The 21035-nt window shown below is 44.4% G+C and overlaps 1 protein-coding gene and 1 long non-coding RNA gene across 2 annotated transcripts in view; one reads left to right on the forward strand and one right to left on the reverse strand.

Moving 5' to 3' along the window:
• The window catches only part of LOC135910709 (scoloptoxin SSD14-like), a 168887-nt gene that overhangs the window by 39039 nt on the left and 108813 nt on the right, over window positions 1-21035 (forward strand). The gene's annotated exons all lie outside the window — the stretch shown is intronic.
• Window positions 1644-18741, reverse strand: LOC139055536 (uncharacterized). The gene is made up of 3 exons (XR_011511840.1): window positions 18344-18741; window positions 17106-17211; window positions 1644-5348 (listed from the first exon to the last, which is right to left on the reverse strand). It is a non-coding gene; the product is annotated as an uncharacterized lncRNA (long non-coding RNA).

Below are 21035 nucleotides of genomic sequence, written 5' to 3' on the forward strand. Positions count from 1 at the left end.
GCTAACATTTACTGTGCCTTTTTCTTGGTCCGGTGGTGATTTATACTTGCTGTGGTGCTCTATAAGGGCTACTGCTCAGAGAAGCTGGTGTTTCGTTCAGCTTTTTGCGACTGTCCTTTAAGTATTTTCAAGTAAAATTAAACCTGGTTTGATTTTAATTGATGTTGTTCATTATGAGTGAGAAGAATAAAGTAAAGCAGTGAGAGCTCTCAGAAAAGAAAGTATTTAGCGACAAGTGTGCCGTCTTTTACTAATACGACCTGTCCTATTTGTGCAATCTCTATAAAAATCAAGGGAAACCAAGGGGCTCACTTTTTGTTTTGTTTATGATAATGTGAAGATAACAGATAATGAAGTAAGGAAAAGGCGCAGAATAAATTAACTGTTTTAAAGAAAACCTAAAATCCGACTAGATATGCCTCCATGTCTAGACAGTAAAAAATGGATTAAGTGAAGAGTTCGGTGAGTCAATAAAAAATGCATTGGCATTTTGTGAAATTGACAGCAGGGCCCACGACGTCCCCGTACTCAACAAATACACGAAGACTGTGTGTACGAACATTCTTTATCGGCAAGGCACCATGGGAGGCCTCGTGTCCATATAGCGAACTATCGATGCCAAAGCGACCATCTTCGTCCGACGACGAACGCTGGACGCCCGCTGTCGAAAAAAAAAAAAGATGACGCAAGTCATTGATCTGACCTGGCCAGATAAGTATTTTCTTTTGGGGTGCCCTCTGCCACCCCCGGACGCGTCTAAAGTCCGGTGACGAACGTGAGTCTGTCTGTATGCAGAATCGCTCCTACCGTCATGCGCTGACTTCCGGTTTGTCAATTAATAAGGCGGACAAGCTGTAGGACGAGAAAGACAGAAATTCAAGATTGCCACCTAAGTACGCGCGTTGTATACACACTAAACAAAAATAACGCGAAACGGGAGTAAACCGCTCGTCCTGTATCGCATTCCCGTTTCTGGGTTTTTTTTACTACGTACCAGTCGAGGTAAAAATTTACTACCATGCTGACCAAGGTTTTTGTATGTAGAAACGAGAGTAATTTTTTAATCTGTGGGAAGGTTTTTAGGGACGATAGTGAGACTATATTTTTACTGCCATAACGAAGTTCTAGCGGCTATTCCTGAGAGTTATTTTTCAAGCCCATTCGCGAGTTTCTTGGGTCTGATGTGGGAGTATTTTTTTACCTCATTCATCCAGTTTTCTAGGCTATTCCTGGGAGTTATTTTTAGGCCTATTCTCGAGTTTGTTGGTACTGATGTCGGGGTATTTTCTTACCTCGTTATCAAGGTTTCGTAGCTCTACCTGAGAGTAATTTTTCAAGCCCATTCTGTGGTTTGTTGGAGCTGATCTCGGAGTATTTTTTTACCTCGTTCATCAGGTTTTCTCGGTTCTTTCCGAGAGTAATTTTTCAAGCCCGTTCTGGAGTTTCTTGGGCCTGATGTGGAAATATTTCGAAGACAATTGAAAGATTACAAAGATGATTTCATGGATCCCAAGCATGAGGGATTGTTTATTAGTTCTGACATGTTTCTCATAAAAAAGTCAGGCATGAGTTAATCATCACAAAACTATAGCCTTATATAATGCTGTGATAAGCATAATAAATATTTGTACTAGCACACAGAATGGGGGTTGGTAACTGCCCATTAGATCTCTCATAGCAAAATAAAATACATCACAACACATTCAATGTGCAATCCCACTAAAGTACAGTGAAAACAAGCAACACACAATATAAAATCTAACTGATAAATATACAGTCAGTACTAGAGACGTTCACATAAAACCCACTGAATATGCAGGTCATTCCTTCAAACAGGCAGTTGTCCAGAACATGGGTGTGCAGTGCATTCAATGGATTAGTATGAACATAACTATGCAACATAAAAATATTGCACTTAAGGCCAAATGGCATCTGCTGCTAATGGCCATTACTGCGTTAGACAAAATGAAACAACCATGTGGTAAATACAGCAAGCATTCGTACTATCATATTAGTGCCGGCCACTGCCCACCATATCTCTCACTGCAAAAGGAAAACTATCAACGCATTCACGATGTAGTGAAACTAAAGCACAGTGAAAACAAAATGACACACAATACAAAATCTAACTCACAAATACAGAGGCAGTACTAGAGATGTTCACATTAGACACACTGAATATGCAGATCATTCCTTCAAACAGGCAGTTGTCCAGAACATGGGTCTGCAGTGCATTCAATGGATGATTATGGACAAAACTATGCAACATAAAAATATTGCACATAAGGCCACATGACATCTGCTGCTAACGGCCACTAGTGCCTCAGACGAAATGAAACAACCATGTGGTAAATACAGCAAGCATTCGTACTATCACATTAGTGCTGGCAACTGCCCACCACATCTGTCGCAGCAAAATAAAAACTATCACAACACATTCAAGATGTAGTGAAGCTAAGTCAGTAGTAGAGATGTTCACATTAGACCCACTGAATATGCAGACAATTTCTTCAAACAGGCAGTTGTCCACAACATGCGCGTGCAGTGCATTCAATGGCTCATGAACAATACTATGCAACACAAAAACATTCCACTTAAGGGCAGCTAGCATCTGCTGCTAATGACCATTAGTGCCCCAGCGAAATGAAACAATCGTGATAAATACAGCAAGCATTGATACTATCACATTAGTGTTGGCAACTGTCCACCATATCTTTCATTGCAAAAGAAAAACTATCACAACACATTCAAGATGTAGTGAAACTAAAGTACAGTGAAAATAAACAAGTGACACAATATACAAAACTCTTCAGTATTGCAACAAGCAAATGAGAGGGCACTAGAGATTACCATTAGACCCATCGATAGCATACTGACCTTCAAACAGCTAGTTGCCCAAGACATGGGTGCACAGTGCAATGAATGGATAGTTAGGAAGAAAACTGCAACAACCATGAGCAACATGTTCTATAAACTTTCAAACTTTCTAAAAAATGACCTCACTCAGATAAGGAAAATGGTGATTGCTAATACACACGACAAAACATATATGTGAAAACAGCCATTAACTGATACTAAAGCCCCTCCATACACGTTTCCGCCGACCAGGTTAAGTACCGCCAACCTACCCTCTTCCTCCACGCTCCTCTGCCACTCACCCCCTTAGCTTCCGGTGTCAAGCGGAATTTCCGTAGCTGCAGCTTCCTGTTCCGAGTGGAAGTAACGCTATGTTTTTCTTAACGTTGTTTACTTTCGCGTCGATGGAGAGGCTTTAATTGCACCAGCTGCGGTTTAAACTGTGAATGCGATTCCATCCAAGTACCACCGCCTATTGCAATCAGCGATCTGATTGTGTTCGCTGTTTCGCGTCAACCTGCGACGGGTTGTGCCACGAGAGACAACGTACAGTGGAATGTAGTGCCTGGGCGCTTGGAGACCACTGCCGTTTTTCGTGCATTTAGAAAACAGCGACCACGAATTACTACTTCAGCGGAATACAACAGCTTGTCGCCTTTGCATTCTTCTCATGGTGACTCCCACAGCTCTGCTAAGCACGCGTGGGCGTCTCACCATCGGCAGTCAAAGCGGAAATTCCCGCAGCACAACTTCAGGAAGCGGTAACGCCGGAACCGGAAACTTTTAAACTGGAAATGCTGGGACCGGATTTGGTGTGAGGGGAAAAGGCGGCGCACAACAAAGGTTGTCGCTACTTAAGAAAGCGGCAGTGGCACGTGGATGGAGGGGCTCTAACTTATACCACTCCCCCTTGTGCTCAAAGAAAACGTATGCAGCCCTATTTCCACACAAGAGGAACATGTTGCACAACTGTATTGCAGTACTTATGGGTACAAGCCAGATTTCAATTTCGTTGCCTAAAAATTGTAGTGCTTCTTAGATAGACTAAAAGGGAATTGAGTGTGTTGCCCTTGTCCGTTTCTAGGCATGCAGTTGTGATGGATGCCATATGCTTGTGTGACAAATTGAACATGGTGCTATAGGTACGCCTACAAGGATGTATATTTGTAGCTGCCCTCAAACCCCTTCACGTTGCCAGTCAGCATCTATGGTGTATCTTTGTATTGCTCATCTAACACTGTTTACACACAGAAGGCATGTCTGAATACCAAACCACCTTATTCTCCACAGTTACTTTAAAGTGAATGCATTGTGACAAAGTGTAATGTGAGAAGTCCATGATAAAGAAAAAAAAATAGCTAATTCAACTCCCTCCTGAATTACCAATTTCTGGGCCATTAAGTTTTGCATAATACACTTGTGGTGATTAACACAGAGCCACGTTGGCCTAACCCTAGTGGCACAGGATATCCTTCAAGTTATCAGTTGGTACAGAATCATTGAGCATGCTGCTAGTGCTTTTGCCCCCGCTGAGAATACCTGTGGAATACTAACACACATTTTGTTGCTGAAGGTCCATTACAGAAATACTAAAGTGAAACAGTAAATCATTTTAGACTGATAAAACAATCTTTCAGAACTGTATTCATGAACATTGTGGCAATAAGCGGATTATTACATGAGAAAATGAAGATTTAACTTTCATTTTTCAAGTTTTATGCAGTGCCCGCACATCAGTGTGGAGTCATACTTCAACTAAGTATATTCTTTGACACCTTTACAACAGAATTCATCAATATTGGCCAGTAGAACATTAGCTAGACCCGAACAGACACCGTCAAATTCCATATCACAGCGAGCTGGTGCAGGAACTATAAGGTGGTGGTGGCGACACCAGTTTTCGTTTTTGCAAGTTATCTGGCTTATCAAGCCAATTCTCATGGTGGGAGTTGTTTTTTCGGTGTTGTAGAAGAATGATCTAATAAAGCTCAAATAAATTTTCTTTTTCGTGTCCCTTTAAAGCAAGCACTGTGCTACATGGCTTGGGCAACCTGTCAGCCACAGAACCCACGAGTGCTTTTGTTAGGCAAAATAATTTTGACAGAAACTTTCTTGAGGATATGCATCTGAAAATTTTTTTGCCTAGCAATAGTTCTTGTAAAAATTGACTAAATCCAATGCTTTCACCTGCGGCTTTGTGTAGCGAAAATCCAGAAAGCAGTGCTCAATAAATGTCAAAATCCTGTGGGCCTTTTTCGAGTAGATAACGTGGAAGACCCAGAACAAAGCGAAAAGGCAGGCCAGGCCTGCCAGCAGTGACGCTGTCACAAACAATCGCTGCGCATCCATGTGTAGCGCCTCCCTTCAACCTCTTCTTTTGTAAAAGGAGCCTTAAAGAGGCCCCCCACAAACTGAAAGCCCGAGTTGTTAGCATCCAGGCGCAGCCTCTTCAGCAGGCCCTTTTCAACATATACACCGTCGCCGATGTCTACCTGCGAAACAACAGAACAAGCACAGATTAATTTTCTACACTTTTGATCAAGGAAAGGTTAGGAAATAAGGTAAGGTTTGCAAAAATGGAAGTAGCTGCTTCTTGTTGATACGGTTTAAAGAACAATGTACCCTTACGTATACCATACATGCGTTGTGCTGAGCTGTGTACTTTCACCTAAGACTAGAAAGTATTGGGAACTTCAATGCAAAAGAAAGACATTCATCTGCCTAGCTCTAAGCAAATGCGTTCCACCCCTTGGCACAGAATGAAATCTGGTGCTGTTCTAGCGGTTAGCAAACATTGAAAGCTTCAAGCCTGATTTAGTATTAGGCCAAGGGTCAAGCTGTGCTCGATTATAGTCGGATACAACTTTAGAAAACAGGGGCCTTTACTCATCCGAGGCGGATGCACACGAGCATACACTAATGGGTGCGCACTCTGGACTGACGTCATGCGCCGGACGGCCGGTGGCCCGCCGTCGAAGATGGCCGCCCAGGCTTCGAACTGGGCCAAGTCGCGTCAGCTGTGCGTGTCAATGCCTCGTCACAGTGAATTCCCAATCTGTTTGTCATTGTCTATCATGCCGGAAATATTACTGCGAGCTTACAATGCGGCATCTGTGCCGCGTGCGTTTATTCTAAGCCGTGATCCGGCGAAGAAACATTGCAGCGAGCATCGCTGATGCTGCGCTACGCTTTGCCTGAAAATAGGATGCCTCGGTGATTGCTGCAAACATACATCCTGCCTGTTTGTTTCATGTCTTTTTTATTTCGCTCCTGAGTGAAGTTAAGACAAGAAAAGTTTGCCAAAGTCTGGTGCCTGCTGTCAGCGGCGGGTGAGTTCGTGTACCGTGTCGCTGCATTTTTCGTCGGACGGGGTAAAGTGATGGAGCAAAACCATTCTGAGGAGAAATTAGAAAAGTGTGCGCGCGTGAAACAAACCTACGAGCGTCTCAACAGAAAATATTTGACAAAGAAGCCTCCAATGCAAAGATTTGTCGCCGTCAACTTAGCGTGAGTGATCATTGTCAACAGTGAGATAGCCGAGCGTCTAATGGCGGTGTTCGAGCGTTGTGTATAGCACCGTCGATTGATTTCTTTCCACCAGTGCTCACCGCGCACGCAAGCTGTAGAATGCGTGCTGTGGCACAGTCACGCATAAGTTGTGTTGCCAGCGTTCCTGCTTCCATGCGTGTTTGCACTTACTCATATTTGTCCTTTTATTTTATATTAGCATTTGTTTTTGATAGTTTTCGTTCAGTAAAGTCCTTACACATTTTCATTAGCCAATCTCATTCAAAGCACTAACTCCTGTAAACTGCAGGACTGGCCTCTTCCATCTCATTAAGACCTTTCTCACTGGTCTACCTCATCTTCTCAATCTGCCTACTCGCTGCGTTTTCTGTCCTTGTTTCTTGTATTGTTGCTGCAATGTGATTAACCAACTTGCTCAAAACATATTTTGATCGCCTATCAAAACAGAAAGGTTTAGAGATACATTTTCTTAAAAGCGTCATGTGGGTTGCACAGCAACTTTGCCTCTTACCTCTGCTCACGTTTATGCGTCAGTGCATGTGGCAGCTAGCCAGAAGTGCACATGAAAGGCTGCATATTGTGAACACCTTGCTATGCTGTTGCATTTTTCATGCATTCAGTCTTAGTAAACAAACGGTTTCGCTGCCTATCACATATGATGGCGAAAATTTTCAGCACGAATAACAATGTGCAGCGGGGTGTGATTTCTGTCTGACGCTTTCGCCGTTGCAAAGACATTCTTCAGTGAATGGAGCCCAGCAAAGCAGTGCACTGAGAGCTTTTGCAACTTTCACCATTTGTTACTTCACAAATGACATTGTCTGAACCTAGCCGTTGATCGACATGCCGATGGCTTGTAAATTAAATAATTGCCTCAATAAAACAAATTCAACTTCACTCAGCATTTTTTAGCACAATGCTAGCAGAGCTATTCAGGGTGAATAATTGTGCTTACATTGGTGTTACTTGCCCGGTCAGATAAATAAATACAACAATGGCTGCGGTATGACTGTGATTTGACGTGCAGACTGCTAATGGTGCCTTTCAAGCGTGCCCTCGACTACTGCTATTAATAGCTACCCGACTGAGTATATTGGGCATAACTAAGCTAATGATGTTTGATAATTGTTCTCTTATTCGCATTACTTGCCTAGGCCAGGTAACCAAAATAAACAATGCCACCACATGAATGTGTGTTTGCATGCAAGCTGCCAACAGTGGCTGTCACTGTCGCATTGGTTGCTGCCGTTTCACCAACAGTGGTGACGGCTTGACTGGGCTTTGACGTGCAGACTGCTAAAGGTGCCTTTGAAGCATGCCCTGATGACTGTTATTTCATCACAGGGCCCATCATGCTCATAGGTGGCTGCCCAGTAGAGTATTTTGGGCCTTCTGACATTGGCATTATTCATCTCAACGGGCTGGAAAAAACAGTAGGGGCAGCACAACTGCACGCAAAGCACAATGTGCTTTGGCATGCAGGCTGCGAAGAGTGGCTGTCAATTTCATTCAGGTTGACTACTGCTTTTTCGTGTGAAGCTGGACAGTGGCTGCCCGAATGAGCATTTCGGGCCCCACATAGTTATTCAGAGTTAATAACTGCATTTGCATTCAGATTTTCCGGCATTTCAGCACGTTTCCATGCCAACACTTATATTGAGCATGATCTGTGCAGGTCGTTGCTTTTTCAGAATTGGGCTTCCATTAGAAGGAATATGTCATCAAATGAACCGCTTATTTATTTGATAGGTCACGGGAGAATGCTTGGCTGCTGTGCTTGACACACAGTACACCGCTTCAGTGATGGGAGATCCATTGTTGCGTTTGCCGAGGTATGTGTGGCTGGCAGGAGATCTGGACCTCGCTTTATGCAGAGTCAGAGACGAGGAGAGTTTTCTCTGCGAATAATTCTTTATACAATGTTTACATGTTGTCGTCGTTATCAGGACAGAGACCAACAGAGCAGCTGCAAGCTGCTTAAATAACACCCTTCAGTCCAAAGATCCCCCAGACAGTCCCCAAGGACGAAACAAGGTCGTGAGAGAGAGGGTCTGGGCAGCCTCCGGGGTCCTAACGCCGCTCTTGGTGGCCGGCGCTTCCTTGAACCGCGCTGCGGCGTCAGGACCATTTGGCAGTTGGTCAGAATGGTGCGCCGGGCAAGTTTTGTGGCCCGCATAGGACAAAGGGAACCAACTGCAAGGCACCGGGTCGAAACACAGCCCTCCTTTGCAAACTGTCCCAAACACAGCGGGAGTCGTTTGTGGTGTGGGCGCCGCCGGAGAAAGGAGGGGGGGGGGGTGCATTGCTGCCGGGACAGGGAGGGACGGAATAGCAGTCCGTGATCCGGTGGCTGCTTCCATCGTGGACGCCGTGCAGCCGCGAGGAAACTCGAGCCGTGCACGTAGTCGTGTCCGAAGCAGGCAGGCACCATGCGGGGATGAATGCTGCCTCGACGGTCGACAAACCATAGCACTGGCCTTCCGTCAGGCAAATCCCAGGGCACAAACATAACACAATATACGCTTCGAGAACTCGTTAGTGATCTTCTCGATCGTCGGTATCTCGTGGTGAAAGAAATCGTGCACACGACCTCAGCGCACACGTGTCCTACTTCGTGCTGCTTCTTCTTTTCTCCACATTTTGTGGGCGTTTTCGTGAGGGCGTCGACAGTTTGCCATCCAAAATATGCGAAGCTTTGACCTCCCTCCTCAGCTTTAACACGGTGCTTTCGCTGACACTGAGCATCTTGGGTTTGTAATGGTTGCGATAAATACATTGTTTTATATAAGTACTTGTTCAGTAGCAACTGATTCATTTGAAGCTCGGAACAGGAGTAGTAAATGTGCCGTGTACATGTAAACAAGCACAAATGCCATGCAGAGTTGCTCTTTCTACTTTTGCCACTTGCAATGAAGCTAAAGAGCAGACGACGGGCAGCGTTGTGGAAGGCACGGGGTTATTTTTCTGTTGCGATCTGGCATGTGCTGTAGCACATGAGAGCTCTACTAAACCAGTCATCAAACTCTTTATTTATACTGAGAATTGCGCGTTTCCTAAGCACGATTTTTTGAGCGGGATTATTTTAGTCGTGGAGGCAATCGGACGTCGCGCTTCATTCATCTGGGCGGGGCCTCCCTTTTTTCTAAATTTGTATCCGACTATAGTGACGCACAAGTGCTCGAGAACTATTGAACAAGACGCAATTGTTTTCGATTTACTGACTGCACTTGGGTGTAAAGCTTCTGTCTGAGAAATGAATAAACCACATACACAAGCAGCATTTTCTTAGCACAGTCTTTAATAGGTACTCATCATCATCATCAGCCTGGTTACGTCCACTGCAGGGCAAAGGCCTCTCCCATATTTCTCCAACAACCCCGGTCATGTACTAATTGTGGCCATGCCGTCCCTGCAAACTTCTCAATCTCATCCGCCCACCTAACTTTCTGCCGTCCCCTGCTACGCTTCCCTTCCCTTGGAATCCAGTCCGTAACCCTTAATGACCATCGGTTATCTTCCCTCCCCATTACATGTCCTGCCCATGCCCATTTCTTTTTCTTGATTTCAACTAAGATGTCATTAACTCGCGTTTGTTCCCTCACCCAATCTGCTCTTTTCTTATCCCTTAACGTTACACCTACCATTCTTCTTTCCATAGCTCGTTGCGTCGTCCTCAATTTGAGTAGAACCCTTTTCGTAAGCCTCCAGGTTTCTGCCCCGTAGGTGAGTACTGGTAAGACACAGCTATTATACACTTTTCTCTTGAGGGATAATGGCAACCTGCTGTTCATGATCTGAGAATGCCTGCCAAACGCACCCCAGCCCATTCTTATTCTTCTGATTATTTCTGTCTCATGATCCGGATCCGCAGTCACTACCTGCCCTAAGTAGATGTATTCCCTTACGACTTCCAGTGCCTCGCTGCCTATTGTAAACTGCTGTTCTCTTCCGAGACTGTTAAACATTACTTTAGTTTTCTGCAGATTAATTTTTAGACCCACTCTTCTGCTTTGCCTCTCCAGGTCAGTGAGCATGCATTGCAGTTGGTCCCCTGACAGGCACGTACCCAGGATTTTTTTTTGGGGGGGGGCCCACCACCTCCACCACCACCATCATCATCATCATCCTGTTTGATGTGCAGTGCAGGACGAAGGCCTCTCCCTGCGATCTCCAATTAGCCCTGTCCTGCGCCAACCGATTCCAACTAGCGCCCGCGAATTTCCTAATTTCATCGCTACACCTAGTGTTTTGTCGTCCTCGATTGCGTTTCCCGTTCTCTTGGAACCCATTCTGTAACCCTAATGGTCCAACGGTTATCTAACCGGCGCATTACATGACCTGCCCAGCTACATTTTTTTTCTCTTGATGTCAATTACAATATTGTCTATACCCGTTCGCTCTCTGATCCAAACCGCTATATTTCTCTCTCTTAACGTTGTGCCTAGCAATCTTCGTTCGATCGCTCTTTGCGCTGTCCTTAACTTGCTCTCAAGTCTCTGCCCCATATGTCAGCACTGGCAAAATGCACTGATTGCACACCTTACTTTTCAATAATAATGGTAAGTTTCCAGTCAGGAGCTGGCAATGTCTGCCGTATGCGATCCAACCTATTTTTATTCTTCTGTGAATTTCCTTCTCATGATCAGGCTTCCCTGTGATTAATTGACCTAGGTAAATGTTCTCCTTCACAGTCTCTAGTGGCCGACTGGCGATCCTGATCTCTTGTACCTTTGCCCGGCTATTTATCATTATCTTCATCTTCTGCATATTAATATTCAACCCCACTCTTACATTCTCTCTGTTAAGGTCTCCAATCATTTGTTGTCACTCGTCTGCATTGTTGTTGAATAGAACAATGTAATCGGCAAACCGAAGGTTGCTGAGATATTTGCCGTCGATCTTTGCTCCTAAGCCTTCCCAGTTTAATAGGTTGAATTTTTCTAAGCACGCACTGAATAGCTTTGGAAAAACTGTGTCTCCCTGTCTGACCCCTTTCTCTATAGGTATGTCCCTGCTTTTCTTGTGTAGAATTAAGGTAGCTGTAGAACCTCTGTAGATATTCTTACGCGAAGGACGAGTCAGTAAGACGAGAAACTATTTACAGATTATATTTACAACAACGGTTGCAGCGCTGACCGGTTAGATTCACAGCGCGAGCCCAGTTCGTTCTTCCTCCTCTTTTCTGGAGTGATGGCGCCCACGCGCATCGTTCAAACAAACAAATACAACACGCATGTAGCAATACTTTCCAAGCTTTTTACGTAAGCATTCTCTACTCCTTGATTACATAGTGCCTCTATGACTGCTGGTATCTCTACTGAATCAAATGCATTTTCGTAATCTATATAAGCCACATAGAGAGGCTTATTGTACTCTGCAGATTTCGCGATAAACTGATTGATGACATGGATGTGATCCATTGTAAAGTATATCTTCCTGAAGCCAGCCTGTTCCCTTGATTGACGAAATCCAGTGTTGCCCTTATTCTATTGGATATTGTTTTGGTAAATATTTTATATAATACTGGGAGCAAGCTAATGGTCCTATAGTTTTTCAATTACTTAACGTCCCCTTTTTTGTGGAATAGTATATTGCCTGCATTCTTCCAGTTTTATGGGACCCTTGCAGTCGATAGACACTTTGTATAAATAGCCGCCAGTTTTCCAAGCATTATGCCTCCTCCATCTTTGATTAAATCGACTGTTATTCCACCTTCTCCTCCTGCTCTTCCTCGCTTCATGTCTTGCAGGGCCCTTCTGACCTCATCGCTAGTTATAGGAGAGTTTCTGTATCCTGTTCATTACTGTTTCTAAGTGAGGTATCGTGACTCCTCTGGGTACTGTATACAGGTCAGCTTAGAATTTTTCCGCTGCTTTTACTATATCTTCGAGATTGCTGATGATATTATCCTTCTTATCTTTTAGTGCATACATCATGATTTGTCCTATGCCAGGTTTCTTTTTTACTGATTTCAGGCTGCGTTCATTTTTTTACGGCTTCTTCAGTCTTTCTCATGTTATAGTTTCGAATATCAGTTATTTTCGCCTTGTTCATCAGTTTTGACAATTCCGCGAATTGCGTAACGCTGCACGGCCACCGGTCCCATACAACCGCGTAGAGCGCAGGACTGCGATTCTAGAAGCACTGCGCTCACCGCGAAAGGTTAGAAAAACACCCACATAAGCACAGCAGAGAAGTGGCTACGTGAGGTGGTTCTACCAATAACTGTAGAAGCGTCATTCAAAACAAGTAATTGTTCTCCACTTCCGGCGGCGTTTTCTCTACTTCCTTTTTAAATAAAAAGATGTTGATCCATAAATATTCTCATAAACAACGGTTAACTTTTTTATTATTCGCTTTTGCTTGCAGTTTGGTTGTTGCCTTAGCTCTCTCCCTTAGTAGATCGCTTAATTTCTCAACTCCTTGCGATTTTTGTTTCCAGTTGCCAATTTTGCACGAAAAGTGCTATATAGTTAAGCAAAAACAGACAAGGTAACGGGCGACAGTCATCTTGCTAGTGGGTTTAAGGGTTATTGCAGGGTTTCATGATGGACGCTCTTTCACATTATTCTATTTCCCACCTTATCTAACCCATATAACGTGTATAAGGTTCCGGGCATCTGCCAGCGTCGCGGCGAGCCGTAACTCAAGGAAATAATGAAGCAAAGAGAAAAGTTAAACGCAATTGGCGTTTTCTCCGGCTGCAACTCGTTCCATGAGAGTACAGACCAGCTGAGTAACAGCCGCATCCCTCTCCTGGTCCCAGAATCAGCCTAAACAAAGAATGCTGAACTAACAAAAGCAACAGCTATGCGCGTGATGGTTGAATAGATGGTGACAACTAAACGCATCTCGAGTTAATCGCACGGGTGCGGAATCTATGAGAAAACTGTCCTTCACATTACAAGAGATGTCGATAACTACCGCCATCTAAAAGGGGTAAAAAAGGCAGCATAATGCTGACCGATGAACAGCTGCCAAGTCTCAGCGTTGATCTGGCGGCGCTTTAGGAATGTGTGAGGAGTGGTGGCATGGGTGGGGAGGGGGGGTATGCCACTTGATTTCGAGGGGGGCCCGGGCCCCCCCGGGCCCCCCCCTGGGTACGTGCCTGTCCCGAGTTACTAAACAAGGCAATATCATCAGCGAATTGCAAGTTATTAAGGTATTCTCCATTAACTTTTATCCCCATTTCTTCCCAATCCAGGTCTCTGAATACCTCCTGTAAACACGCTGTGAATAGCATTGGAGAGATCGTATCTCCCTGCCTGACGCCTTCCTTTATGGAGGACTATGGTGGTTGTGGAGCCGCTATAGATATTTTTCAGTATTTTTACATATGGCTCGTCTACACCCTGATTCCGTAATGCCTCCATGACTGCTGAGGTTTCGACAGAATCAAATGCTTTCTCGTAATCAATGAAAGCTATATATAAGGGTTCGTTATATTCCGCACATTTCTCTATCACCTGATTGATAGTGTGAATATGATCTATTGTTGAGTAGCCTTTACGGAATCCTGCCTGGTCCTTTGCTTGACAGAAGTCTAAGGTGTTCCTGATTCTATTTGCGATTACCTTAGTAAATAGTTTGTAGGCAACGGACAGTAAGCTGATTGGTCTATAATTTTTCAAGTCTTTGGCGTCCCCTTTCTTATGGATTAGGATTATGTTAGCATTTTTCCAAGATTAGGGTACGCTCGACGTTATGAGGCATTGCGTATACAGGGTGGCCAGTTCCTCTAGAACAATCTGCCCACCATCCTTCAACAAATCTGCTGTTACCTGATCCTCCCCAGCTGCCTTCCCCCTTTGCATATCTCCCAAGGCTTTCTTTGCTTCTTCCAGCGTTACCTGTGGTATTTCGAATTCCTCTAAACTATTCTCTCTTCCATTATCGTCGTGGGTGGCACTGGTACTGTACAAATCTCTATAGAACTCCTCAGCCACTTGTACTATCTCATCCATATTAGTAATGACATTGCCGGCTTTGTCTCTTAACGCATACATCTGATTCTTGCCAATTCCTAGTTTCTTCTTCACTGTTTTTAGGTTTCCTCCGTTCCTGAGAGCATGTTCAATTCTATCCATATTATACTTCCTTATGTCAGCTGTCTTACGCTTGTTGATTAACTTCGAAAGTTCTGCCAGTTATATTCTAGCTGTAGGGTTAGAGGCTTTCATACATTGGCGTTTCTTGATCAGATCTTTCGTCTCCTGCGATAGTTTACTGGTATCCTGCCTAACGGAGTTACCACCGACTTCCATTGCACACTCCTTAATGATGTCCACAAGATTGTCGTTCATTGCTTCAACACTAAGGTTCTCTTCCCGAGTTAAAGCCGAATACCTGTTCTGTAGCTTGATCTGGAATTGCTCTATTTTCCCTCTTACCGCTAACTCATTGATCGGCTTCTTATGTACCAGTTTCTTCCGTTCCCTTCTCAGATCTAGGCTAATTCGAGTTCTTACCATCCTGTGGTCACTGCAGCGCACCTTGCCGAGCACGTCCACATCTTTTATGATGCCAGGGTTAGCGCAGAGTATGAAGTCTATTTCATTTCTAGTCTCGCCGTTCGGGCCCCTCCACGTCCACTTTCGGCTATCCCGTTTGCGGAAGAAGGTATTCATTATCCTCATATTATTCTGTTCCGCAAACTCTACCAATAACTCCCCCCTGATATTCCTAGTGCCTATGCCATATTCCCCCACTGCCTTGTCTCCAGCCTGCTTTTTGCCTACCTTGGCATTAAAGTCACCCATTAGTATAGTGTATTTAGTTTTCACTCTACCCATCGCCGATTCCACGTCTTCATAGAAGCTTTCGACTTCCTGGTCATCATGACCGGATGTAGGGGCGTAGACCTGTACAATCTTCATTTTGTACCTCTTATTAAGTTTCACAACAAGACCTGCCACCCTCTCGTTAATGCTATAGAATTCCTGTATGTTACCAGCTATATTCTTATTAATCAGGAATCCGACGCCTAGTTCCCTTCTCTCTTCTAAGCCCCGGTAGCACAGGACGTGCCTGCTTTTTAGCACTGTATATGCTTCTTTTGGCCTCCTAACTTCGCTGAGCCCTATTATATCCCATTTACTGCCCTCTAATACCTCCAATAGCACTGCTAGACTCGCCTCACTAGATAACGTTCTAGCGTTAAACGTTGCCAGGTTCATATTCCAATGGCGGCCTGTCCGGAGCCAGTGATTCTTAGCACCATCTGCAGCGTCGCAGGTCTGACCGCCGCCGTGGTCAGTTGCTTCGCAGCTGCTGGGGACTGAGGGCCGGGGTTTGATTGTGTTGTTCACAATCAAACCCCGGTACTGATACCTTCAATTTAGAAAGCCCTGTATATTGGGCCTCATCAAACTAATTTCATAAAAGGTTTGGCAATGTAGAAGCATAGAATTTTAGAGTAATTAGAAGACAGGTGAAATGAGTTATTTATTGCAATTATTACTCAAATTTAAAATTTAGACTACTCATCCCAATGAGAAATTGATGCGAGCAGTTTGTACATGCTACATAAGCATTTAGATATCAAAAATACGGATTAGAGAAAACCTTTTCTTGGAGGTTCATTATTGCAAGCAGTCATGCCCTCGAGGAGAAATAACTTCTTTTTCTGTAGGCAGAAATGAGGCTCGAGTATTTTATTGACACATATATATGCCCATGCATATATGTTATCTCTGTTGTAAACCTTTTTTTCATGTATATGCAAGGTGTGTGTGTAACATCTCATTGTGCACAAAATCAAATCCATAAGAACCTGACAAGAAGCTAAACAAACAAGAGAGCAATCCCAGTGACAAGCCATATGTTAAACCAACGAGGTAGCCATCTCAGTAACAAACCGTATCAAAAATTTTACTGACATGAATTCTGACCTTTGAAACATAACATGTGTATATGAATACTATCTACATTAGAGCAATGGGCAACTTTAAGCAATGGCTACGCCAACATCAGAACGATGTGGATGAGAAAAGAGTGGCATCAAATGCTTTGGCAGAGCATGCAGCAATGACTAAACACAATAGTGACTGGATAGTGTCTAGCATAATCGGCCAGGAAAGAAATTGGAAGCCATGCCTGTACCCGGATTCCCTGGAGATGCAATCAACAGGACACACGTTTATCTGAAACCAAGGAGCCCACGCCCATCTAATGCTAAAACTTACTTAATTAAATATACACTTCCACTTTTTTTAGCCTTATTGTGAACAAGGCTTCCATATGGAAGCCAAAATGTATTGCTTTTAATGTTGTATTTGGTTGGTCTATGTCTGTCTTTGTCATGTTTCATACCGACCACACAGGCTTCTCTGAAACTCTTGATGATACAACTTTTGTGCGAAAGCATTGCTTAAGGCACTTTTCCGTAAACCATGTCTTTAGGTGGTACAACGCATTTTTCTAGACACTCTAGAGCACATTATTCAAGGCACGAAACCTCAATTCATGGTTCTTAAAAAGGCATTTTGGCTAGATTAATATAGTCTATATGGAGTATATAAGGCATAATTACTCAAGCACCCAATTATATTTAACTCAGAGGAGGCTACTTTAGGTAAATTCATTAAACTGAGGGCACTCCACCAAAACATAAAATTCGTGATCAGCCACTAGAAATCCTGAAAATGGCAATACAGTAAAATGATTGCATATAACACAAATGTATCCTACAACTCGAAAGGCAGCACCAGTTTTGTACGCACCTTTGAGAAAGCGCACAGATCACGTGCTTTATTGTCGTGCTGTCCAGCTTCCAGCAGTGCAGCAGGTTCCTGCTCGATGCAGGGATGCCTCCAGAATCCGCATAGCCTTCAAAAGTAAGAAATGTTTAATTTATTCTGCTGTGAACCTGGGAATTTGTTATTTACCAGTGTCATGTGGAATTGCAAAGAGAGCCTCACACAGCCAGCTGCATGAATTTGCGCCTGGTTGCACAAATGTCTCTTTGTTATATCTAAGGAAGTTACACTGATATTTTGTAACAAGTGAAGTTTCAGGAAGGAACGAAAGCAGCAACAACAGGCTACCAGGACAATCAAAAACAAAACTCATATATGCAGTAAAACGTGGCGCATTGGATTAAACAAAAATATTGAGCACATGAAAAGCATTCTGAAAGCTAGATCACGATTTTGTAGCGATGCTATTCCTTTTCGTTATTCGTAAGTGGTCTGACCGCCGCCCCGGCCCGTGCTACGTACTGGAACAGCCGGCCGTTTGCGGTGGGCGACAAGAGTGGTATAGAATCGAGGGGCAAGTATAGCTACAAAATCGCAGTCCTTACTTTATTACGCACTGCCGTATAACCTACGATTGCAAGAGCTGGCATCCCGTTCGTAAGAATTGGTTGGTCTATGTCTTTCTTAAAGGCCGGTGTCTGAAATGTCTCGATTAAAAATAAACTTCGTTACTGTAATATCGGCCTATGTCGGGTTTGCAACATAGAAGACAAATACGCGAAGACACTCAAGAACATAAACAATACACAGGTTCTCGCGACGTGGTCCTCCAAACCAAACTGTATACATACAAAAATCTTCATACAAGCTTCTATCCGCTTAAGCGTCAAACATAGGAATCGCGTGCCAACGCGCGAAGCCCATGATACATCGACGGATACATTACACATGTACTGTACTTGCGGGAATGCATATATAACGAATAACTTCTTGCCAGAAAACTACCGAACGAGCAGCAACTTTCAGTGTTTTCATAATTGTGTGCCCATTCAGGCATAGCAATCAAGGCGGGTAGCATATATTTTACAGCAGAATGCAAGTACGCTGTAACATCAGAGGAAGCCTTCGTGAAATTGCTTGCTAAATGTGCACAGCAAGACGGCCAACCTACGATCAGAAAGCGCTTTGCTCTAGCTAGATACACAACGTTCATTACGTAAATCATAAGTTCAAGAATGCGCGCAAGGGCCAAACTTGCTTACCTTTCAAAAAGACTTGGCCAACGCTCCTTCGTCTCTAAGGTACCGAGGCACCGACGTCTTTCTGGCGCAAGCACTGTAGAACTTCCGATGAACTCCAGCTCCACAAAAGCACAACCTTCAACAGCCTTCCATACACTACGATTCGAAGCTCCAGTACCAGACTTTTCACGAGAGCGCGGGCAAGCAGCTCGGCAGAACAAAGGCAGCTCGACGGGCGCTGTAGTAAGACACTCACTGTCGACACTGATAGATCGCACGAAACACACGGCGAACTAACGGCGTTACACGAGTCCGGAGGGTTTGCGATGGTTACTGCACATGACAAGGAGCACATTTTGTCTAGGCACTTCTAAAATATCTCAAATACCGCCTTACTGTAATGTGCATTTACGACAACCAACGTGGTATGTCGACCAAACAAATACTGCAGTGGCGCCACTCTGCGGTTTTTAGAAAAATGTGTCGTAAATGAGAAAATTACGTGTTTTTCCTAACAACAATCGGTAGGGACACTTTAACAAATTTCTTGAGTCCAAAAATGTTAACTTTCTATAAATATGCACTTTTTTATACGAAGTTTAAGAAAATGTAGTGTTTATGTATAAAAAAAAAACGAAGCGGATGTCGCCTTCAAGATTCGCAACCGCTTCAGTCGCGTGCAGTTTGCAAAAGCACGGCCTTCGAAATCAGACTTTGTCGCTCAAACGAAACTGTAGCTGGGAGGAGGGCAGGCATTTAGGCCCCAATTGTTGGGTTTACAGTGCCTAGGTAGGCTTCCTTATTTATAAAGGATATACAGGGACTAACGCCGAACCATGAGCGAGCTTTAAGCAGGGGACACACGGTACGATTCGGCGTCCGATCCAACGTGCGTGTATCCGAACGGTCGAGCGGCGCGTAAGCTCCGCCCAGATCCAGCCCCCCTCCCCCCTCCCCAGCTTGAGTTTAGATTCACTTCGAGAAACGCAATATAAAAACTCTGCACAACACTGCTTCGCTTTACGTGAGCCCGCTCGACATGATCGCATCTATTTCTAGTGCGTGAGGCTTTCCATTGACTGTCACTACAACTAACCAACGTTTTGTTTATTTTGTGCTACAGTGGGTCGTGACGATTCCGTTCACAGCTTCAAAGTGGACAAGAGACAGTCGTTTTCTCGCTCGTAGAAGCATGAAAAAGTGGGCTTGTGCTTGGCAATGAACTTTGACCGACACGCTTGCTTCCGGCCGGATAGGCTTAACTGGATTGGGCGGAGCTTGCAACCTTGGGGAGTAAAGTGGTAGTATTTAATCACGTGATCTTCAGGTTGGTTCCAGATCACGTGGTTTTAAACTCTCAATAGATGGTTTTTGGTCACATGATCTAAAACTCTGTACGTCGTAAAGCCGGCTCATGACATCCTTTTACTACGTTTCTCAGAGATGGTAGTAAAACGACGTAATGTAACGCATTTTAATGCCTCATGCCAGAGTAATTTTCTGGTGCAAGGTAGTCTTCAAAGCTCATGAGCCGCAAAAACCCCAGTGTCGGCTAACTTTTGTTTACAGTGTAGTGACTATTATCATGCTTTCCAGAAAGTGTGGCCGTATTGGAAGCTCAGTTTAGCGGAGGAGAGTAATACACGCCTTGGCAGGTTGAGAACGGAGAGTCGACTGGCTTTCTTCAAGAGGAAAAGCAGGGTTACCGATCGGCCGCGGTCGTTCCCCTGTCGGACAGCCGCTTCAAGCGGTTCGAGCAAGGGGCAATGACCCCCATGGCGAGGCAAACTGGATTTCCGCAGCAAAGGGCAATGACCTCCGTGGCGGACACAGCGAAGTGACGGATGGTCGCTACAGCTTCATCTCTGAATGGTGGCACAATATTTGGATACAATGTCAGCAATAAAGAAGAGATAACGTGCCGATGGCCGGCGTGTTGCCGCCGCTAGAGCATCAAGAGCACTGGCATTAGATGGTAACAGACATCCTGCCTCCTCGCAAGAGCAAAAAAAAAAAAAGGAGACGTGGCCATGTCACGTATGCAGCTTCAACACCACTCAATCAACATGCCGCCAGAAATCTTGCAGCCCTATCTCGAAGCAAGCGTATACGCCATACATGATTCAGTACTTTTCTTCAATTCGCTACGTCAGAAGGGTAATTGCTAGGAGTTTGTCTGTAGATGGGCGCTTTTTTTTCAGCGACCTGTTACTCTGGCTAAGGGAAACGTTTCGCGTATAATTAGTCTAAACAAAGTGCGCAAGGACACCTTAACAAGCCGGAATCAGGCCCAGTGTTGCAAAGGTGTTTGAAACGTGTACGACGGCGTCATAAGTTCTCAGCTAAGGAACCGCCATCTTGTCCTTGTTTTTAGTGCGATCCTATCTATGGTTTCTTTCTCCCAAATAGAATGCGTGGTTTGAAATCAGGCCTTATTTCTCTCTTTCTTTTTAACAGTGACAACATAATAGAAATTGCTACAATGATTCGCCGAGATCTCATCGCACGAATAACGTCGACGTAGATGCGATTGGTATTGAAGCAATGTAGCCAGACACCATACTGCTGACGCCGAAAAGGGCATGCGCTTCTTTCATGCGTTTCCTGCTGCGTGCGCGGCGCCATCTAGCGGCGCCGCCGCGAAGTCCGCCCGTGGCGTGGGTGCGCTTCCACCCAGCACTCGATACATTTTAAAGGACACTTTTTGTGTCAC

The sequence above is a fragment of the Dermacentor albipictus genome, chromosome 2, assembly GCF_038994185.2.
Source record: "Dermacentor albipictus isolate Rhodes 1998 colony chromosome 2, USDA_Dalb.pri_finalv2, whole genome shotgun sequence".
Lineage (NCBI taxonomy): Eukaryota > Metazoa > Arthropoda > Arachnida > Ixodida > Ixodidae > Dermacentor > Dermacentor albipictus.